Raw genomic sequence first — 13,534 nt, forward strand, 5'->3', positions numbered from 1 at the left:
TTAAATTTTTATATTATGTTTACATGTGTTTTTGTTGGAATTGGCGTTTAACCCGTTTGAAGGATGATATTTGCATGTTAAATCCTTAACCCATGATTTTTGTATTGAAATTATGTTATTATGTCATGATTAACTATTCCCATACTTTAACTTTATGACCCTCATGTGTTTGATGAAATGCCTAAGAGATGAATTTTAAACCATGACCACTTATCATGTTTTTGAAGATTTAGTACGTTTCTATTGGTAATGATATCGAGTCCTGGGGGTTATGAATACCCAATAACTTAGCTGTTTACTTAGTCTCAGTATTTTTAGAATGATTTCGGATATATTAGAGTATTATTAGTTTAGTCAGTTATCATATCAGTAAGCTCAATTCAGTCCAATAATTAGAGTCAGTCCAGTTGGGAGTAGGGTTTAGCACTGAGCGAACCCAAGGATGGGGGTTCACTTGCCAGTTGAGGGTAAGGCCTTTAGTAGCAGTCCTTACATACCAAAACTACGTAGCCAGCGTAGGTGGAGATATTAACTTGCCAGTTGAGGGTTGACATATATCTCAATAGAGCACCTGCCAGTACAGGGTGACTTTTTAGTCCTTCGGAACTTCCATTTAGTGAATCCACACAGTCAGTGTTAGTACCCGTGGCACGAAACTGACACCCTTCCAACTGGAGTCTCAGGCTGGACCCTAATTAGCTCACATTGGGGCATGTCGGTTAGATGATAGCTCCCACGATTTTAGTCAAGTCTCAGTTCAAAAGTCGGTTCAGGTTTGCTTGATTATAGCATTTAGGTTATCAGTTAAATAAGTACTCAGATATCATTATTTCAGTTTACAGAATATTCCAGTATTATGTTATATGTTTGGTCATACATCCTCAGATTTTTACAACTTTCATGCATACCATGTATCAGTTATCTCATGTTATTCATTCTGTCAGTTATTATTAATATACATGAGCCCATGCATATCAACCTAACTCTATCTAGCATGCCAGTACAATTAAAGTACTCACTGCATACTCATTTCTTATGCTGTGACGTATCATATCATAGGTTTGGACGCTCAGGTTTCCGACTGCACCTAGACCTCCGAGCGCATCAGCAACAGTAGCAATGGTGAGTCCTCATATTTCGAGGACCGATTATGTAACTTTAGTATTTCAGTTCAGTAGTCAGTTAGAGTTAGTTGATGCCTGTCCCCATCAACTCTCATTCAGTCAGTTTAGAGGCTTTCGGGCATTTCACACAATCTGTTAGTTGTCAGTTTTATCAGTCAGTTTTCAATATTTTTGCTTATGTTTTAGACTTGTGAATTTCAGTTGTATTGTTTTCAGTATTAAAACCTTATGGAATATTTAGTTGTTTTCGCACATGTTCGGTATCAGTATATTATTCAGTGCTCACAGCAGGTACCAGCTCATGGGTTAGTTTGTGGTCTCTCAGGACTGTAAGCACTGTGTGGTGTCCAGGGTGTACTCTCGGGGCATTACATTTTCACAGTGTAGTGGCTAGGACTTTAAAAAATTACTTGCTCATTAGAAAAGATAATTGAGGTCTTTGTAAAGACAACAAAGTTATAATGAGTGAGAATCTCTTGACTATACATAAGCTTCTGATGATGGATTTACAGATCAATAGGATGAGGAAGAAGATGATGATGAATAAAAGACAAAGGTCCAAATAGGGTAGTTTGACCATGGTCAATGCCTATGAGATAAGGCGAGAGAAGTTGTTATAGGGGAATAGAGAGAATGAGAAGAAATGTGGCATAGGATTACTAATTGCATTATCATAGAAGTTGAGAATCTCTAAAGGTAGATGTATTGGGCATTAAGGGATCAGTATAAGAATGGAACGCCCAAAAAAATTAAAATGCAAGTACTGAAGGTGACTTCGATGAAATGAACGAGAGTAAGGATGAGAGAAGAAATGAATAAATAGGGAGATATAATGCGAGGAAGGAGGCAAAGTTATTGGGTACGATAATTAAAAAAACACCTAACTTTAAATGCTTATATTTTTTTAGAGTTTTACACAAAAAAAAAGATTCAAATTTTATTCAAGTAAATGCATGTCCACTACTTCAAAAACTCAAATATGTATCTGTATCTATAATCTATAATCTATATCTATAATGTATATCTATATCTATAATCTATAATCAATAATATATTAAAAGTGTGAAGATCCTTAGAAAAGTGACTTGAACTTTTTTCCCTTCACTAAAAGACTCTCCTTTAGACAAAACTGTATTTTCACTATTTTCTTCAATTTATTATTTAATTATTTTTATTATATTAACTAGACTCCTAAAATATATGGAAGGAGAATCAATTAATATTTTTTTGTACTGATTAATTAGAAATATACTCCTAAAATAGGACTCTTTTAAGGAAATACTTCTATAAGTATTGAGATGGACGTTAAACTAGAGAAGAAACTGGTTTACTTATTGGGAAAATATGATTGATGCTCACTTAACTTGATTTGGTTGCATGTCTAGATTGGTGAATGCTTAATTTTCTAACCCTCAACTTCTTTACTTTTTTTGTCAACATAATAGAATTCAACGTCTGGGCATATATATATATCTTCTTTGTTTTCATTCAAGTCATTCTTTAGTGTTAATTAAAATTTTTGCTTAGACAAGAATTATTTTCATCAAAATTGAAGCTTTGCGATCACTATTGTATTATTTTATTGTAGTTTACAGGTTGTAGAAGAATTTACATCTGGTAGATGAATGTCGGTCTGCTCTGAAGATTTACCCTCCAACCTTTTCCCCAAATCCCAACTACACACTTAATCTTCACGGGAGTCTTATCACCCCCATGATCTATTTTTCATGTATTTATTACCCCCTAAATGTTGAGCTGTCAAGGAAGGTGAGAACACCTCCTTTAGGCGTGTTGGTTTAGTCCCAACAACTCCAAAATTAAGAGTTTAGCCTTCCACGTGTTAATACATGTCATTAATTGATTTTTTGATAAAATAAATTATGAAAAATGACTCTCTCTCTCTCTCTCTCTCTCTCTCTCTCTTTCAACGATCATCTTCCTCTTCTTTATATGACTCATCTCCTTGTCCACCATCTGCCTTCATCTTCCTCCATTTTTATTTTATTTTATTACTTTAATCTATGTTTTAGTTTTTAGTCTCAATTTCTACTTGAATTCTTGTAGTTTTGTTTTGTAACTTGATTCAAGTCTTAATTTAGAGTTTGTAATTTGATGATCAATTTTGTTGAAATTCATGAAATGACAAATTCAAAATTGAATAAGCTTTGTATGGATGAATCAGACCCAATGCTCAATGCTATTGTGAGATGCAAACATGGTATTTGGCTTGACTTGCAAACTTCATGATCGAAGTCAAATTCGAAAAGAAGATTTTGGTCTTGCCCTTACTATGGTGTATGATTTTGCATTGTATTTTGTTGTCACTTTATATTCAAATTATAATAATGTACTGATTTCTATAAAATATTTCAGTCTTAAAAATGTAATTTTTTCCTATGGAGGGACAAAGAAAAAGTGGATCCAAGATCAAAATTTTATCATTCCAAGATGGGTGAACAAAACCAATGAGTTGGAAGAAGATTTATGGCTTAAACAGGTCTAAATTGATAACTTGATGGGGGAGTAGAAGCTCAATGGAAGATGGAGATGGTGTAGGTTCAATAGGAAGATATTTTTATGTATTTTAATTTTTGTTGCTGCTATGTTCATCAGCAACAAATGAACTGAAAGTAGTTGCTAGATCTGGTCTACTATGGTGTAAATTTTGTATTCTTCTCTCTAAATATATCAGATTATTTTATGTTACGGTATCTTTTGCTTAGTCGTACTTTATATGTTTGCTTTTTTCAAGTCGTACTTCAGATGTTTTTTGTGCTGCTGCTATGTTATTGTTTGCACTTATAAAATTGTGTCTTGTGTCGCTGCTATGTTGTTGTTTACACTTCAAAATTGTGTCCTGTATTGCTGCTATGATATTGTTTACAGTTGTTGTGTCTTGTGTTGTTACAATGTTATTGTTTACACTTGCAAAGTTGTGTCTTGTGTTGCTGTCATGTTATTGTTTATACGTACAAAATCGTGTAATGATAATGTTGTTTACGCAAAGCACTGTGCTAATGCTATGTTATTATTTATAGTTAGATCGTGTAATGATAATGTTATGTTGACATTATAGAAACATCACCACCATTTAAACAACACAACAATAATGCCTAATGACAACATTCATCAACAAAACATTCCAACTTCACACATCATCATTCATACCAAAATAAATTCACATTCATAATGTCTAACCATTAGGCAACATTCATCAACAAAATACAGTGCTTAAATTATTTTTCAACATCAAAATAAAATTGTTTTCATGTCAACTGGACTAACTTAAAACAGTGCTTAAAATACATCAACATCACTACAATTTTCATGGCATCTTGGACTATGAAAAAGCGGTATTTTGATTTGGATAGTTTAAACTACTTCTCACTTTCTTCTTTCTTCTATTCTCTTTAAGTTCTTGTAGTTTTCTTGTTGAGATTGCTGATTTACCATTCCATTTTAATTTACTAGTACTACTTGGTGTATAACCAATGTCACCAGTTACATCAGCTGATCTTGTCACCTTTGCTTGACCGGTAAAGTATATCTTATTGCTAGGCTTGCCAGGCTACAAAAAAAGATAAAAAAATTTAAGAATCAACATATATCAATGACTCATAATTTACACATGATATAACAAAGTAAGAGATTTACATTCAGGACTTTTAAGCCATTTTTAGCTTGAAACACACCCATTTCTACTACTCTTTGCTTTTTGAATGGAGTTGTATTTCCCCTACCACTATCCATTCCTCTTTTTGTAGTTCCATCTATTGAAGATGATGCACAAAAATCAGGAGGTGCAGAAGAGGATGCTGGAAAAGTAGGTACTGGAGGTGCTGTAGGTAAAGGAGTTGCAGTAGCACCTACTGAAATTGTTCTTTTGGGTCTCCCTCTTCCTTTTTTTTCTTGTGAAGGTTCAGTAATGGCTACTGATGAAATTTTCTATAAATATAAAAGGAATGTTATGAATTGAGCAAATTAGAACAAAATTAAAGCATAATATACCTTTGATCTGCCTCTTCCCCTACCTGAACCATTACTTTTTCCTTGAGAAGCAGCATTAGGTGCTTCTGGTGGAGTTTTCTACATATAAAAAAGGAATGTTAACAATTATAATACTGTTATAACATAATGAATTCATGTGATAAAATTACCTTTGGTCTGCCTCTTTCCCTGGCTGAATCATCTTTTTTTCCTTGAGGAGCAACATTAGTTGCTTCTGTTGGAGTTTTCTACATATTAAAAAAGAATGTTAGCAATTAGAATAATGTTATAACATAATGAATTCAAGTGAAAAAATTACCTTTGGTCTGCCTCTTCCCCTGCCTGAACCAGTAGCTGTTGCTACTGATGGTACAGTTGGTTGCTGATATTAAAATCACTCATGTTTGACCTGATGACAATAAACACTCAAATAAAACAAAGTAGCATAGCAAATATATTATCAAAAATCAAGCATCAACAAACTTTAATACAACTACATCATGCTTAAATAATGAAGAAAAAACATAAATTTATATCACGTTTTGCGACTTAGGTGAGAAAGATAAAAATTGATTACATGAAAATTATTGTACTATGGTACAAATTGAAAACCTACACAAAAAAATAGTAACATGCACATGCTACCACACACAATTTATTAATTAATTTTTTAGATTAACAGTAAATCCTAAAAAAAACCCTATTTTTAATGACCTCACTTAAACAATTAACAAAAAAGTAACTCTAAGCAGAGATGTCCTTTAGAACTTAATATGCGGTTAATTAAAATCGTAGACAATTGTTTTAGCTAGAAGCACAAATTAATTTCCACATAATAAGCAGTCACCATATGCTTAGGGCAAATCATATTTAACAATGACAATAGTTTAGGACAAAAACGAGTACCTTTATTAAATTAAACCAGCAATCGATGCTTAATGTTCAAAAATCCACAAAACTTTATCACTAATAGTAGATTCACACACCAAAATGGATAAATTCGCATGTAAAAGTGGGAGAAAATTCGTGAAGAAAGATAGAAAGAGGGAGGAGAGAGGAGAGAGGAAGTTGAAAGGGTGATAATGGGACCATTTACGTTTTAGGAGAGAAATGACCTGGAAGACGTGAGACCCGCGTGTGTAAATACGAAGGCATTATGATTTGGGTTATTTTGCCAACTCAGCATTTGGGGGGAGTGGGGTAATAAATACATGAAAAAATAGATCGGGGGGTGGGGGTGATAGGACTCCCGTGAAGATTAAGTATGTAGTTGGAATTTGGGGCAAAGGTTGGAGGGTCTTTTGGCCATTTTCTCCCTTTTTTGGTAAAGTTTAGGTTTAATTATATTATTTTTATATCTCTGTTTTGAGATTTTTTTTTGTGTGTAAAGGTAAAGTTGAGTTGTATTATTTTGATATCTCTATTGTCAAATTAATTTGTTATAGTTTACAGATGATAGATGAGTGATGTGCGGCTTTGAGGAAATTTTTGTGTAAATGTTAGGTTTAATTATATTATTTTAATGTCTCTATCATTGTATTATTTTGTTGCAGTTTACAGGTGGTAGATGAATGTCGATCGTTTTTGAAAAAAAATTTTGGTAAAGGTTAAGTTTAATTAAATACCTTTTCCAAAAGATGTTAAATTTAATTATTGTATTCATCTTTATTATTTAAACAAATATCCTATTTAGTGTAACGTTTAAACTCAATAAAGTGAGATACACGCGCGAGGCCCGTATACCTAAACTAGTATTTAAAATTTCAGTTTTAAAATCTAAGACACATCGAGATTTGGACCAAATTTATTTTTGTTTGTCAAAAGTGTTTTTTTTATAGAAAAAAACACTTATTTTTAAATGAGTAAGATATTTGATCTAGTTTTTGGTAGAAAATAAGTATTTTTGAGGAGTCGTAGAAACTATTTTGTCAAAAGCTTAAAAATAGTTTTTCCTTAAAAGCACTTTCGAGAAAAAAAAATATTTTTTTAAAGCTTGTCCAAATATTAATTATTACTTTATATTTATTAGTCAAACACAAAAACTTCTCGCCAAAAATATTTTCAAATCACTTTTAAAAATATTTTTCAAAATAAATTAATTTAAGATGTTTGACCAAACATGTCTTAGTTTCTGTTTTTGTTGTTCCACCTTTTTGTGTAGTGCATCAATTATCTAAGGATGGAAAAGAATTTTCTTTTTTTTTATTAAACCTCAGCAGTGTCTTAGATATACAATTATGGGATGCAAGCTTGAATTTTTCTTTTTTCTTTTTTAGCAAATTCCCTAGGCGAGATGTCCAAATTGAAAATCTTCAAGAAGATGTAGCCCTATAAAGATTCAATTCTTCACCTTGTCTTCTTCCTCCAACCAGTCTAAAATATCTTCATAATTCTATCAATTCTTCTTGATCTATTGAATCTTATTGATATAATTGAACCTTGTTTCCTTCTGCTTTGCCACCCTCATTGGTTATTGTCTTGCAATAACCTCTTCAGACACTTTACTATCCCAACTATGTTTTTTTTCATGAGTCTTCTTTTTCTTGGATCCTTTCCTTTGTTGTGTAGGTAAAAGATCTCCATCCCTAGCCACTTTAACAAAGCATTCATCCCAATACTTCATCCTCATCTTCTTCGTCACATATGTCAACACCTAAATCACCCTCAAATATTTCCATTAGATTGGATCTTCTACCAAATCTCCTGGCTTAAACCTCTTGGCCTGGAACCCTTTGGTAAGATTATCCATAGCATTCAAAGGTGCACTTGTTTGAGCCACAAGCTTTTCCGCGGCTAAAGATGGAAGAACCATTGCATAACTTGGCACAAATTTTGAGGCTGCTGGACTCAATTTGCTACACGTTGGAGGGGATGAGGCCTTCTTCTCCTCCTCTGCCATATCTATACAACTTTTTATATTTGTACCACTTTTTTGGTCACTCTTGGTTTCAACCTTATTGTTTGAATGCGTGGAGTTAAGACCACTACCCCATCCACATCTTGTTCATTCCCCTTGAACAATAATTTTTGTCCAAATTCATGTCGTTGCTCACCAATTGACTCCATATATGGAGAAGGGATCTCACATGCCGAAACATCTAATATATCCACCAACAGCTTCAAGATAGATACGGTACAAATCAAGCTATCCACGTGTTGTTACATTAGCATATTTGTCACTTCTAGAAGTGTAATTTGATATTTAGGACTGCCCGAATCAAATTGATGTTCATTTTTATCTAAAAGAGCCTCAAAGGTATTAGGATCCACAACATCCTTTGTTGCAACACAGTATTTCTTTGCCACATTAAGTTCTTTGTTAATTTGAGGACTAATAGATTATTTGCGTGAAACCACTATCCAGCCCTCATCTCCAACATTATCTCTAGTATTGTTCAACTCCATATCCTGCTTAGAAATCATCAAACTCTTAGTCCTGACACTTGTATCCATAACACTAGGCAGATTTGAAGAGCTTTCTTTTCAGCCTGTGCTCTTTCCAATAAATTTCCGGACAGCCTAGCCAAAGCTAGACCTACTTGAATATCCCCCATGTTAACTCTATTTTTTGTTTCTTCTTAATATTTAGATAATCATGTGCATCTCCTCGTAATTTTTCATCCGAAGCTCCCTCAATCTCCATTGTCGCATCATCTTCTTTTTGGAGCACTACTTTTTTTTTCAATTAACAATCAACAATTTTTTCATTGTGATCCTGGTGCTTACAATGGGTGCAATATTGATGTAAATTATCATACACCAACTCCGTCCTGAAACTTCTCAATAATTCTTCCCGTAACTTTGTCCATACTTTGAAGTCGAATACGATCCGAATGCTTTTCCATTAAGTCAAGGATGAGTCTAACCTAGTCGTTCTCGGTCTTGATCTCACTTGTGTGGACTTATCCACAACAATAGATTTTTTAACTGCTGAAGCAATGGAAAGCAAAGACCTCTTAGCAAATAAATTCGTCGACAAGTTTGGAAACGAAATCTATACTGCCGCATGTGAAGTCTCCTCCTTAGGGTTGAATTCAACAGTCCACCAAAAAATCCTAATCTGATGATTTTTACCATTGTGCATAAAATAATTCACACCTCTTGATAATGTAGCCACAAAATCATCATATTGATTCATATGAATAAGAAGTTGCCTTTGAGCAAGTAACCCGACAAGACAAATGTCCCTTAATTCCGAGAAATTTAGGCAAAATCGATCTTAAAATTGACAAATCTGGTGATCCCATAGATAATTTAACCATTATGTCTTGATGAAGTCCCTCCTCTTTGGAGAAAGCTTGTTGTTCATCCAACGTAAATTTTAACACTGGAATTCCATGAACAACTTCAATATGTATTAAACTAGTTTGTGAAAGATTAATAGTTGATTGTGTTTGATTTTAACTTATCAACATAATTAGAGTTTGTATTGGTGTTTGTAGGTTTGTTTGTAGGGTTTTGGAGAAGTTCTCCCACAACCAAAGGCTGGGGAGAGACGGTGGCAGCCATAGCTTCCCTAGTTTCCCATGTCACCAAGAGAGAGAAAAGGAGAGGCTAGGGTTTTTTAATTAATTAGAGGAATTTGAAACAGGAGGGAAATATGCGGGATGTAAGCTTGAAACTTTGTTAGTAACAAGTATTGATGTAATATATAGGGATAATACCCACGAAAATACCTGAACTTTTACCAAATTTCCAGTGGAGCATATTGAACTTTGTGGGGGTCTTATTACCCTCCTATACTTTTTAAGTGGAATTAATTTTCCTCCGGACTTTTTTAAAGTGGAATTAATCCCCTCCCCCTTCCAAAACGTTATGCCTAGTTTTTTCGATGGGAAGTATGGTACACGCGCTGTTTCTTCTTCGTTTTATTAGTTTTCAATATTTTTTCACTATTATAACTATATTAAAGATTCCACAACTCAAATTCCTCCAACAAATCAAATTCCAAATGATTCCATTGAGTCAATTTCAAATTCCAAGTACATTCTTATCACTCCAAAAGTCTTCAAATTCAATTATGAAGAAAGTTTCTTCATACTTGAATTTCAAATTTCAAGTTTCAATTATGCCAACTCAATGGAATCTTTGATTGAGTTTCAAATTTCAAGTTTCAATTACGCCAACTCAATGGAATGGAATTTCAATTTCAATTTCAAGTTCCAAGTTCCAAGTTGCAATTACACCAAATTTCAATTTCAATTGAATGGAATCTTCCATTAATCTTCAAGAATAGAAACTGAAATGGAATCTTCAAGATTTCAATTTCAATTAACAATGGAGCAACCATTGTTGAAGAAAGGAAAGAAAGAAGAAAGAAGAGAAAAGAGAGAAGAGAGAAGAGAGAAGAGAAAGAATTAAAAAAATTATAAAACTTTAAATAATTAGAAAATTTAGGGGTTGTTTGGCAAAAAAACAAGTTTTTAATGTTTTTTGACGTCTTCACGCGCTCAATGCACGTGACTAACACGCAATGGGCCAAGTGGCAGATGTATGCCATTAAAATACGAAAAAAAAAGTCTGGGGGTAATAGGACCCCCGCAAAGTTCAGTATACTCAACTGGTAATCCGGTCAAACTTCAGGTATTTTTGTGAGTATTCTCCCTAATATATACAAATTTCTCTCTCACAAAAAAAAATAAAAAAACTTTATAGCTTCCTTTTATGCATTATAGAAATTGTCGAAGAGTCTCATATTGGAAAAAAATAATTTATTTATATATTTATGGATAATTCTTTTCTTATAAGCTAATTTTTAAGATTGAATTAAGTTAAAGATTAACTCCTTTATACGATAATAGAGCATATTATTATGTATCGATGTAGGCCCCTCATTTTAAATTACACACATATATGTCCAACTCTGAACGCACGTGAGGTGGGGTGTTGAAGAATCATACATTGATATTTTCGAAATGGTCTCCTTAGTTAACTTTAGAACTGACCCTAAAAAAAGTAGTCATGATATTTTAATTTGTCCCTATAAAAAGTCTTACAAAAATATTCTCCATAAGGGGGTGGTCTTGATTTTTTTGGCCTCACTTAATAATATTTATTCATAAGGCAGACTTTCAAACTTTGTCCATAAGGCAGATGTTCATGAAATTTCAAGACAAATAACGTGCATAATTAATCAGAAGTTTTGTATTAGGCAAAAGTTATAATTAGATATGTTGCCCATAAAGCAGACATTCACGATATTTTAAGATAGTGAACCTATTCAATTGAGCACAAGTTCTGTCTTATAAGAAAATAATAGAACTTATTTTTAGCTGGGACAAAATTCAAGACCACATACTTTGAGAGACAAAAATACAAGACCGGGCATATGGGGACAAACATTTAAAACTAAATACTTTGAGGGACACTAGGTGTAATTTCCTAATCTCTTAATATGGACCTGTGCAATTCTCTAACTTTTGGGCTGATGAGCTAAGCCCAATATTTATTTATTTATGAAAATAATGAATTTGGCTCCTCTTCATTTCTCATTCTCTTTATTTCTTTTGTTGTTTACGTTTAGATTATTACATTGAATTGGTCTATTTAATTTTATTTTTGCCTTTAATTGTACTAGTATTTTAGATTCTCTGTGTGGGTCAAGGGTGGTAAGTGATATGGGAGCTTCAATCTTAGAGTAGGATCATAGAACTTACAGAAATTCATAGAGCTAGTGAAGATTTTCAAGAAGAGAAGGATTAATATAACTTGTATTAAGGAAACCAAATAGGTAGGATCTTAGGTTTAAGATTTGGATAGATACAAGTTGTGATATTCAAGAGGTATGGGAAATTGAAACAAAGTAGGCATTCTAGTAGATAGAGAGCTAAGAGAGCAAGTGTTGGAGGATAAGAGGATGAATCACATAACGATACCTCTTAAATTATTCGTTGGAGAGTTCACTAAGAATATTGTTAGCTTTCTTGCCACAAATGAGCTTGGATGAGAAGGACAAGAAGCATTTTGGGAGGATTTTAACGAGGTGATTTGAGGTATACCAAACATGGATAAGCTTTTTATATGATGGGATTTTAATAGACATATAGGATCAAACTCGAGTTGTTATGACGAAGTGCAAGGAGGTTTTGATTTTAAATTTTGTGAAATTTTTTGCGTTGGTGGTAATCAATTTGAGTTTTTGATGAAAAAAAATACTTGGTAACCTTCTGTAGTGTAGTGGCTAAGACATACTTCTTCATTACAAAAAGATGATCAAGGTCTTTGTAAAAACTGTTCAGTTATAATAAATGAGAATTTCTTAACTCAACATAAGCTTTTGGTGATGAATTTACATATCAATAGGATGAAGAAGAAGATGATCGTGAATAAACCACCAATGGCTAAATGGAGTAGTTTGATTATGGCCAATGCCCATGAGATAAAATAGATAAGTTGTTGTAGGGAATAGTGAGGATGAAAATGATATGTGAGATAGAACTATAAGTTACATTATCAGTAGTTGAGAATCTCAAAAGATAGATGTGGTGGGCATTAGGGGGATCAGATGTAAAATGAGACGTCCTAAAGAGAATGCAAGTCAAGAAGGTGGCTTATGTGAAATGAAGGAGAGTAAGTAATGGTGAAGTCAGAATTTTTATTAAGGGGGTTCAGAAATAACATACGAATAAGTTGAAGGGAGTTCAACATCTACTATATACACATAAAAAATAATTTTAATCATATATAAATAATATAATTTTTCACCAAAAAAGGTTCGGATGAAACCTCTCGCCGAAGGGCAGCTCCGCCCTTGAGAGTAAGGATGAGGAGTAGAAACTAATAACTAGGGAGAGATGTATAATGGTGAGGAAAGAGACAGTTATTATTATTAGTTACAACAGCTATAATAACAATTAATTTTGAACACTTACATTGTTTAGACTTTCAATTCAAATTTTATTCAAGTAAATAAATGTCCACAATTTCAAAAACTCAAATATGGGAATTTAAAATTTCAATTTTAAAATATATGACATATAGAGATTTGATTTATTTTTTTTTAGGATTAAGTTAATTTTGTGCTAGGACTAATTTGAAGAGGGCGCGTGACGCAGCAAGCTGCAATGTGTGCGTGGGTTTATGCCAATACACATGGAATCTTTGTTTCTGAATTCCCTCATATTTTGAGTACACGAGTAGTTGTCTTACACTCCCCAACTGTATACCACTTACTCTAACCAAATGACAAAAGAGAAACTCATTAAAATAATAGGAGTAGTATGTTATATCAACCTTAAATATATACTAATATATCAATATTTTAAAAAATATATGAATAAATAATCAACTTAATAATAAGAATTGTGTCCTTCGTCTTAATTTATATGTAGTTCGACTGGTACAAAGCTTAAAAGATATGAGAAGTTTTTTAAAATATATTGTCTAAAATATGTCATATATTCGTGTGATTATAAATCATATCA

The 13,534-nt window shown here is 32.9% G+C and overlaps 1 long non-coding RNA gene across 3 annotated transcripts in view; it reads left to right on the top strand.

Annotated features, from left to right (window-relative positions):
• Positions 1-1,112, top strand: part of LOC107877354 — an 11,380-nt gene extending 10,268 nt beyond the window's left edge. For all 3 annotated transcript variants that reach the window (XR_001676334.2, XR_001676335.2, XR_007057850.1), the window contains exon 3: positions 1,060-1,112. This is a non-coding gene — a long non-coding RNA (uncharacterized LOC107877354). The remainder of the gene's footprint in view (positions 1-1,059) is intronic.
• The last annotated feature ends 12,422 nt before the right edge of the window (positions 1,113-13,534 follow it).

Source organism: Capsicum annuum, chromosome 7 (assembly GCF_002878395.1).
Source record: "Capsicum annuum cultivar UCD-10X-F1 chromosome 7, UCD10Xv1.1, whole genome shotgun sequence".
Taxonomy (NCBI): domain Eukaryota; kingdom Viridiplantae; phylum Streptophyta; class Magnoliopsida; order Solanales; family Solanaceae; genus Capsicum; species Capsicum annuum.